We start from the raw sequence: 10789 nt of genomic DNA on the forward strand, positions 1-10789 counted from the left end.
AAACTATTCGGTATTTACACATGTGTGACTTATTTATTTCACTTAGGAGTATAACTTCAATATGTAAAAACTTTTTAAAATGATGAGTATCTCCAAGAGGCAAAGGCAATGGTACTAGGCAGTGGAAGAGTTGAACCACGTGACTGCACCTTTGACTAGAGGGGTGCAGGACCAAATAAATTATTCAGTCTTGTGTTAGGAGTGTGCTTATAGGTATACTTCAGGTGGACAGCTGTGTGACGTTTTTGTCTAAAGAAAACACCTATTCAATCTGGGAATTGATTTTCTTTGAACAAGTAGGGGTGTATTCAACAATATTTATTGCACTATTTAGTGACCAAAAAAAACTATAAAATAATATGAATATATATTAACAGGGCAAATATTTAATAAATTACAATATATTCATACTATGCAGCTATAAAAATGATTTGGATAAATACCCATTGAGCTTAAGACATATCAATGAAGACAAAAGTTCCATGTTTATAAAAATTTATTCCAAATACCTACTTGAGAGACTTTAAAACTGAGCTTGTTGGTAATGAATAGCAGCAAAGTTATTAAATTATAGTTCTTTTGAATTTAGATGGCTGATAGATTGAATTATAGCTCTTTGTGCTTGGCCCACTTTTCTCTTCCTCAACATAGCTAAAATAATTTTGAGAATATGATGATTGCAATAGCAAAAGTAGCACTTTTTAAAAGTTAAAGGAGTAAGATGATTTGGAGAGGTGAAGGGTGGTGTGATAAACGTGCTAAATTATTTGGTTCGGTACTTTAAAGTGTTTTTGTTGAGAGAAGGGACTAGGGCAGCATAGCACTGTTCAAATAGGAGGAGAGAAGATAGAAGCAAAGCAGGTCAACGTAATAGGCCCAGAATTACATATATAACCTCATATCTGATGGAGCATTGTAGTTTCAAAGGCATTTGCACATTCAGTTCTTCACTTGTCAGAGAGCTGGGCAGACGCCTGCCACTTCATGGAAAAAATAAAAATAGAACTAGATTAGTTCTGCCTAAGTTCTGCTTCTGAGTACTAGCTAGATTGAATAATTGATAAAAATCTCTATGTGGAATCAGTCAAAAGAAAATTAAGTTTTTCTTCATTGGAGTTCACAACTGAGACATTCTTCAGAGTAAATAAATGTATGAACTGCACTGTGGACTATGCTCACAGCTCTCCTGTATTTTACACAAGTTCTGGCTGATTTGGAAGCAGAATAAGAATAAAATAGAAGGGGCACCATTTGGGTAATGAGGTTGGTTAAAGAGGGAAGAGCTGAGAGCCTAGAGTAAGGAGGTCATGATGAATTGAGATGATGATTGTGATCTTGAGTACAGAACTCCGTCTTCTGATAAGGTTAAGACTAGGTTAAGTTCTGGTTAAGACTAGCCCTACTGCTGATGACTAGCTTTTCTTGAGATATCGCACTTTCCAGCTTTTCTTAGATTATGTGAATGTGTGCATACACACACATATGCATTCATGCACACAAACAAACACCTCAGCATAGAGAAAATATTGTAGAAAGTGACAGATAATATAGTCAGAATAAAAAAATTCAAGAGTTGCTGGGCCAGGGTCCAAGGGAAGATAGATCCTCAGGGAGTGAGCCAGTGTTTCAGACTACTTTTTCCCTGGGGCATTTGCCATTTCCTTAGCCCACGATTGAGAATCTAAAAGGTTTCCAAATGGCATACCACCATGTCTGTCACCTCTTTCCTATTCATTAGAAGTGAGTGATTTAGCCTGGGAGTGTGGCTTGGTGGTTGAACTCTTGTCTCCCAGGCTTGATGTCCTCGGTGCCTTCCCTAGCACTGCCAAAGAAAATATGAAAAGTAAATAAACACAATGTTGTCTTTGAATGTTTTACAAAGGTAGAGGTTGAGAGTTTGGCATTCAGTATTCTGTGAGGCTTTGGGACTGTGGAAAAACTATCATAGCAGTAAGGAGGTATCCACTACAAACAAGTTGTACATGTGGCTTAGGGAATCTCAGAAATAGAATAACGATAGTGAGACTGGAGCAGAGCAGTATTTGAAACAAAAGACTGAGAACATTTTAAAACCGATAAAAGATTTCAAGAGGCCTTATTCATTCCAAGCAGGACTAATGAAATTAAATTAATATCTAAGCACACCCTATAAAAATTACTGAAAACCCCAAATAAAGAGACAATCTTAAAAAGCAACTAGAACAAAAAAAATCATTATTTTCAAAGAAGAAAAATTAGAATGACAACTGACTTTCCAACAGACACACTGTACCCTCTAGTAGTTTGAAATGATGCCTTTAAATTGTTCAAAGAAAATAAGCACCATCCTAGAATTCATATTCAGTGATAACTTCCTCCAGTAATCCAGATGACACAAACACATTATTTTAGTTATGTATTGCGGCATAACAATATTACCACAATCTTAGTGGCTTAAAGTAATAGATACTCATTATTTCACAGTTAATGAAGGTCAAGAGAGTAGGCGTAGGCGAAGTAGGGTTTCTGCATAGCTGCAATCAAGTTGGGTCTTGTGTGAAGATCTACTACAGAAGACTTGGTTTCTAAACTCAGATAGTTGTTGGCAGCATTCATTTCCTTCCAGGCTGTCAGATTGAGACCTGTGTTTCTTGCTGGCTTTTAGCTGGAGGCTGGAAGTTTTCAATCCATGGGTTTTAAACCCATATATTATGAGAGGAAGAGTGAAAATCAATATACTAAGCATTCATCTCAAGACATCAGAAGAAAGATAAACAGAACTCAGGAAAAGTAAAAAGAAGAAAATTGAAAAGCAGAAATTAGTAAAATAGAAGAAAGTACAATGGAAAAATTGACAAGGATTAAAATTCATAGTTTAAAATCCAATGATAAAATAGATGAAAGATAAGGATCTAGTTTTAATCCTTGGTAGGTTGGAATCCAGTTTTTCCTACACCATTTATTAAAGAGACTACCTTGCCTCCATTGAAGATGGTTGGATCCTTTTTCAAAGATGAGGTAGGTGAGTACATCTGGAGCTGTTTCTGTATCTTCCAATCTATCCACTGAACCTCAGGTCTGTTTCTTTGCCAGTAACAAGCTGCTTTTATTACAGTGGCTATGTAGTATAGTTTCAAATTGGGAATTGTCATACCTGCTGCCATGTCTCTGTTGCCTAGGATGGCTTTTGCTATTCTAGGTCTCTTCTGATTCCATACGAATTTTTGGATTCCTTTTTCTAATTCTGTGAAATAATAGTGTTGGAATTTCAATCGGCATTGCATTAAATCTGTATAGCTGTTTTGGTAGTATGGTCATTTTCACTATGTTGATTCTTCCTACCCAGGAGCAGGGGATATCTTTCCATTTTCTTGTATCCTCTTCGATCTCTTTTTTCAGAGTGCTTTAGATTTCAGTGTAGAAGTCTTTTGCTTCTTTGTTACATTGATTCCCAGATACTTCATTTTTTGGATGCTATTGTGAAAGGAATTGTTTCCCTAATTTCACTCTCAGTGAGTCTGTTACTTGTGTACAAGAAGGCTATTGATTTTTGAGTGTTGACCTTGTATGAAGCTACTCTGCTGAAAGTTTCAATTAAGTGTAGAAGTCTTTTGGTGGAATTTTTTGGGTCTTCAGTGTAGAGTATCATATTGTCAGCAAACAGTGACAGTTTAACTTCTACCTTTCCTATCTTTATTCCCTTTATTTCTTTCTCTTGTCTAATTGTTGTGGCTCTATATCTCAACTTAATAAAGGCTATCTATGAAAAACCAACAGCCAACATCATATTAAATGGCAAAAGAAAAATGAAAACCTTCATGTTAAAATCAAGAACAAGACAAGGATGCCCACTGTCACTACGCCTCTGTGGCTAATGTCTCCAGAACTATATTGAAGAGGAGTGGTGACAGTGGGCATCCTTGTCTTGTTCTCGATTTTAACATGAAGGTTTTCATTTTTCTTTTGCCATTTAATATGATGTTGGCTGTTGGTTTTTCATAGATAGCCTTTATTAAGTTGAGATATAGACCATCTATTCCAATTTTTTGCAGGGTTTTTATCATGAATGGGTGTTGAATTTTGTCAAATGCTTTTTCTGCATCTACTGGGAGGATCATATGGTTTTTGTCCTTGACTCTGTTAATATAATGTATTACATTTATTAACTTACATATGTTGAATCATCCTTGCATCTCTGGAATAAATCTGACTTGTCTTTCACCATGCACTAAACTTAAATACAAGTGGATTAAAGATCTAAATATTAAAACAGAAACACTAAACTTGCTGAAAGATAAGTTAGGCAGAACTCTTGAAGACATTGGCATAGGAAAAGACTTTATCAGTAACACAGGAATTAGCAGACAGAATCAACAACTGGGATCTCATCTTATTAAAAAGCTTCTGCACTGCAAAAGAAAGCATCAACAGAACTAAGAGACAACATACAATGTGGGAAAATTTTTTACCAGCTGCTCCTCAAAGGACTATTATCTAGAATATATAAATGACTAAAACAAATCAGCCCCCCCCAAATATAAAGACCCGATTCAAAAATGGGCATCTGAAATGAACAGACATTTCTCAAAGAAATAAAAGTATCAAGTAAATATATGAAAAAATGTTCCACATCGCTGGTCATTTGAGAGATGCAGATGAAAACAACACTGAGATTCCACCTCACTCCACAAAAAATGGCTGCTATTAAGAAATCAACCAATAACAAATGTTGATGGGGTTGTGAGGAGAAGGGAACCCTTCTCCATTGTTGGTGGGAGTGCAGACTGGTGCAACCTCTATGGAAGTCAATATGGGGATACCTTAAACAACTAGGATTAGTGGTTCATTTGACCCAGCCATCCCTCTGCTGGGTATCTTTCCAAAAGAATTAAAAGAATCATATCACAGTGATATATGCACACCCATGTTTATAGCAGCACAGTTTGTAATAGCTAAAATTTAAAAACAGCCCATTTGCCCATCAGTTGGAGACAGGATAAAGAAGAAATTTTTTAAAAATAAAATGGAATACTACTCAGCCATAAAGAATGAGAAATTAGCATGGATAAGGGGAAAAAAATGAGAACCAAGACCTGTCATGCAAAGGTATAAGATCCCAATAATGAATGTAATTGTACTGTATACCTACAATGTACCATTAAACTCATTAAAAGAAAAAAATAAATAATAATAAATTAGAATCATTCATAGGAAAATGGATGCCTATTGAGGATGTACTCAAGTGAAATAAATAAGTCACACATGTGTAAATACTGAATAGTTTCTCTGGTGTGAAAAATTATAATTGTACATAAGATCCAAATGGTATAATTGAGAATGTGAAATAGGAAGAAAACTGCTAAAAGCATAGGGGAAGTGGGAAGGGTAGGGGAAAAGAAATAAGGGAAAAGAAAAAAATGTGAGAAAATGAAAAATGGAAATAAAGTATTTGTAAGTAGGGAAGGGAGGAGGGGGTGAAGGGAGGGCAGGGGTTTGGGGAAAAAAATGAGAACCAAGCCCAGCTGTCATGTAAAGGTACAAGATCTTAATGATTAATGTAACTGTACTGTATACCTAAAATATACCAATAAACTCAATGAGAAAAAGAAATTGATGAAAAGCTACAAAACATCATGGTACATCACAAAATATAATGAGATTATTATACACAATTGTGTGCCAATAAATTTGAAATAGATGAACTAGACAAATTTATAGAAAAGACAAAACTTTATAAGATGGATGTAAGAAGAAATGGAAAATTGGAATAATATCAAAGCATTTAAAACATAGAATGTATAAGATCATTTTACCAAGAAAATTCCAGAATGACTTCACTAGTAATTTGTACAAACTTTTAAGGAAGGCAGAATGCCAATGTGTCCAAACCTCACATAAAATACAAAGAAAAATGAAACATTTTCTGACTTATTTTACAGCCCTGCATAATCATGGATACTAAAAATCTAACAAGGATATGACAAAACAAAACAAAACAAAACAAAACCCTGTATTTCAGGTCCAGGACATACATGCAATATCCCTACAGTATAATAGCCATCCAAACCTACCAATATACAAAATATATATATATTGTAATGATGTTGGGTTTATTTCAGAAAGACAAGGCTGGGTTAAGAATAGAAAATTGATTAGTGAAATTCACCACAACAACAGGTCTAAGTCCAACACTCATAGGTAGGAAGACACTGAGTTCGAGGCAAGCCCAAGTAAATAAGTCAGGCTGTGTCTCAAAATAAAATTTAAAAAGAAAATGAGCTGGGAATATAGCATAACATTTCTTGTGTTCAGTCCTCAGTAATGAGAAAAATCATATGATCTCCTCCACAGAGGCTGAAAGAAATTTGATAAAATTCTGTATCAACTCTTAGTGGAGGTAAAAAGCTCCACTGAGCAAAAGGGGAACTTTCTTAAAATGATAAAGTTATGTACAGAAAGAAACTTATAATATAAATTATGATCATGACATGCTGGAAGATTTTGTGTTGTGAATGAGAACAGGACAATTCGGCCTGCTGTTTCATCCATCATTGTATTGGAGGAACTCAACAACACAGTAAGAAATAAGCATAGACCAGAAGTGGTGGTGTACGCCTGTAAGTCTAGCATTTGTGAGACTGAGGCAAGAGAATTGTCATGAATTTGAAGCCACCCTGGCCCTTTTTCAAAAAACAAACAGCAACAACAGTAAAGAACTGATACAGAGGTGAATGAAAACAATTGAACTGTACAAATTGCCTGAACTAGTTTATTTTGGGAAGAGTATGGCTAGGTGTAATTTATTCCCAGTTTGCTGTATCTTTTTATTACCTTTTCTGTCTCACAAAGTTGGTTTTATGCAAATGAAATGGCATAGCCGGGAAGATATTTTAAATGGTCATTGAAATTGACTTCTGAGGAAAGGAGGCATCTTGGATCAGCCTTGTTTCTGTCAAATGGGACCTTCTAAGTCCTAATGAAAACCCATACTTGTGTCCTATTCTGGCTTATGTTGCTGGAATATCTTATGTTGATCTTACTATAGCTGAGAACAAGGAGGGGCACTAAAAGAACACTATTTGGAAAGACACCTTCTCTGAGGAAATTTTTTAGGAAGAAATAAACAGGAGAGAGGCAAACATTTGAGCACATGAGGACTAAGTATTAGTATGATTCACCTACTTTTAAGAAAATGACATGCATTTGGCTATTGCAAACCCATGAAAATATCTAAAACTCATACTAATGGATGAGTAAGCTTAGCTTCAGCAATTAAGGTGATAATAAAACAACTTATTTGAAGACTTACTATTAGAAGACAAGTTGAAACAGCAAGGACGATCATGCTAGAATTGATAATGGTCTTCACAGGATAGACTGACAGACAATGCAGATATGAAGAAAGAAGGAGGTGCAATCTAAGCAGATATCAGTGTCACTTTTATTATATTCAAATGGTGTGCTCCTCCAAAGGAGAAGATGATCTCTTTACTTTGCTATTCTTAGATATCTGGGAGGATAATAGGAAGAAAAAGGTCTTCAGAAGAGTAAATGACTAGGTAAGAAGTATAAAATGAGTTATGATTTGTTCTAGTCAGCGTGACTGTACCTGAGAGTGGACCTATAGGTCCCTAAGTGAATTTACTTTCCGTAGAAAGTGTCAGCACAGACTCCTTTTCTTTCTGATTTAAGTGTTCACAACTAACCATAATAAGCTTTTCCCCAATCAATTTGGCTAATGTTGGGCTGATTTGTGCAGTGTCAAAACAATGGAATATTTTTTGAGCACAGTTGATGTGTACCCAGTGACTCACACCACCAGCTAGAAATAGATATATGTTTAAGGTTCTTCCATATACCAAGATGCTGATGTTTAACTTCACTTTACCTCTCACAAACACACAAAGTGAGATGGAAACTTGTTGCTCTTGGATAGGCAATGACAGATCAGCAACACACAACTGAGAAGATGTCAGCATAGCCATATGTCAAGCATTGCTAACAATTATGCAATGTTTTAAAATAGACCAGGCGTTCATGTATTGAAGTTATGATTTTTAGATCTTTATCTTCTTTGAGGAAACCAACTGAACCGAATCTTCTTAAAATTTGATTTTGCAATGTGATTGCGGGATTCTAGAATGGTACTGCTTCTCATTACACCTCCTCCCTTCATTTCCGTGTGTGGCTGTTCAGAAGGTACACTGTACAAGGTTATCACATGTAATGTGATACCATTCACTTTGGGGATATACAGCGTTTACTTACATGGGAGTGCTGTGGAAGAATGCAGATGTATCAGGGCTTCTTGGCCAAGTCTTGAAGCAGTAAGTGAGAGCCCTCTACTCCATGATCCTGCAGTCTAACACTTACTGGAACACACATGTGTGCATATGGCTGCCTCCTCCTGGCTGCATTTGGAGTGCTTGGATTCCATGAATCCTCCCTCACTTTGACCTTGTCACCTCATTTGAGCATGTAGTATGTGTACTCTCAGGTTTATGGGCTGGGCAGAGGGTAAGTGCACAGAATTGGAGGCAAGTATGTGCCTGTATACCAGCAGCTGTTGCCTCCAGACTCCAGAAAAATCTTTGGGCTACATGTAAGTAGGGTTCTGTAATTTTCACTGGTATGCATATGTTCTAGCCAATAATTTGTAAAACAGTTTAACTTATGGAATCACTGGGTGCTACCTAGTCATAGAGATGCTGTTTCCTTGCTTCATTTTCTTTTTCTCCTGTTTGTTCTGGCTTTTACATGCAGGCCACTTTTAGAATCACTGTTTGTCTCACGAAATGACACCTCCCCCAAGATACAATCACCTCCTAATCACCCCCAGCCTTTGCATATTGCATTGTATGGCAAAAGAGTGCATACTAGCTTATGGCAAAAGACGTGAATTAAAAATCTTGAAACATAGAGCTTGTCTTGGGTTATCCTTGTGGTTCCTAAATGTGATCATATGTTTTCTCATAAAAAAAGAGAGGCAGAAGGGGTTTAGAAATGCATAAAGTCACCTCATGTGGCTGGAAGAGTAAGCAACTGGCTGCTATACATGATTGCTGAATTTGCTCATTAATATATGTATTTGTTTTCATTATTGCATAAAAATGAGTACAAACTTGGTGGCTTTCAACTAACTACCTGCATACTTTTCTCACAGTTTTCCTGGATCAGGAATTTAGGCAGGGCCTAGCTAGGTACTCTGCCAGGCTGCAATCAAGGTATCAGCCAGAGATAGAGGCTCAATGGATGCTGGTTCTGCTCCCAAACTCCTGTGATCATTGGTCTAGTCCTTGGGATTGTAAGACTAAGGGCTCTGGATTCTTACGGGCTAGAGGCCACTCTTAGCTTCTAGAAGACTCTACAGTTCTTTGCCATATGACCTTTTCCAGAGATCTTTTCATGACCTTGCCTCTCCGAAGCTAGCAAGGAAGAACAACCACAAATCTACTAGCAAATAGAGTCCTATATGATGTAATATAATTATAGGAGTGACATCTCATCACTTTGGTTAGAAACAAGTCATAGGCCCTACCCACACTTAAGAAGAGGGGACCAAACAAAGGTATGAACGGTAGATCATGGAGCCACCTTAAAGTTGTTGGCTATAATGTATTAATTCAGTATATTATATGGAGTGAAACTGGTCAAAGCGCACAAAATTTTAGTTTTGCAAGATGAATAAGTTCTGCAGGTTTAATGTATAGCATAATGACTTTAATTTACAATAATGCATTGTATATTTGAAAGTCACTATGAGGGTAGACCTTAAGTGTTCTCAATGTAGATGGGGAGAGAGGGAGAGAGAGAGAAGGAGGGAGGGAGGGAGAGAGAGAGATAGAGAGATAGAGACAGACAGAAAGACTCAGAGACAGAGAGAGAGATAGAGAAAGAGACAGAGAGAGATCGAGAGGGACCGAGAGCATAGTAACTAGGTAAAATGGATAGTTATCTTAATTAGTACCAGCTTTGGTGATTACTTTACAATGTATGCATAAAACAAATAATTAAATTAGATACCTTAAATATATAAAAATACTCCTTGATGAGTGTTACATCGCAATAAACCCACTGTGAATTGAAAATATTGTAAGTTAAAAATACATTGATTACATATAACCTTCCAGTGTTATAAAGGAGATTGTTGTATAAGAACAAAAATGAAAATTCAGTTTCAAGTATGATTTCCACTGAATGTGTATCTCATTTGCACCATTATGAAGTTGAACAATTTTATGTCTAACTATTCTAATTTGAAGACTATCTGTACAATTTCTATTTGTCAAAATTTTTTTGGTTTTTTTGAGACAGGGTCTCACTATGTAGTTGGGACTGGCCTGGAGCTCACTATGTAGCCCAGGCTGGTCTTGAACTCATAGTGATCCTCCTGCCTCAGCGTCCCCAAGTGCTGGGATTATAGGTGTGTGCCACCAATCCTGGCTTTCTGTTTGTCAATTATAACTTGATAAATTATTGAAGAATGAGAGCCACTTTCTAATTCACACGAAGTCTCACACAGGTTAGCAGAAAACTTTGCTCTAGCCACTCTTCTTTATTTTTTTCTAGCCAAGGCAGTGTTAAAACAATAAATCAAAGAATAGACACACTGACAGAAACTAAAAATGGAGAGAAAGTAATCATGGTATAGCAGTGTTTCCATTTTGATTCCATAGCTTCTAGAGGCTTCTGCGGTTCTATGTCATATGGACCTTTCCATTGGTCTACTCATAACATGGCAGCTGACCTCTCTATAAGCTAGCATTATTAGCGTGTGCTTGATTTAGAAAAAGACAGATGTCAATAAATA

Source organism: Fukomys damarensis, unplaced genomic scaffold, assembly GCF_012274545.1.
Source record: "Fukomys damarensis isolate Sample0158 unplaced genomic scaffold, DMR_v1.0_HiC HiC_scaffold_39, whole genome shotgun sequence".
Lineage (NCBI taxonomy): Eukaryota > Metazoa > Chordata > Mammalia > Rodentia > Bathyergidae > Fukomys > Fukomys damarensis.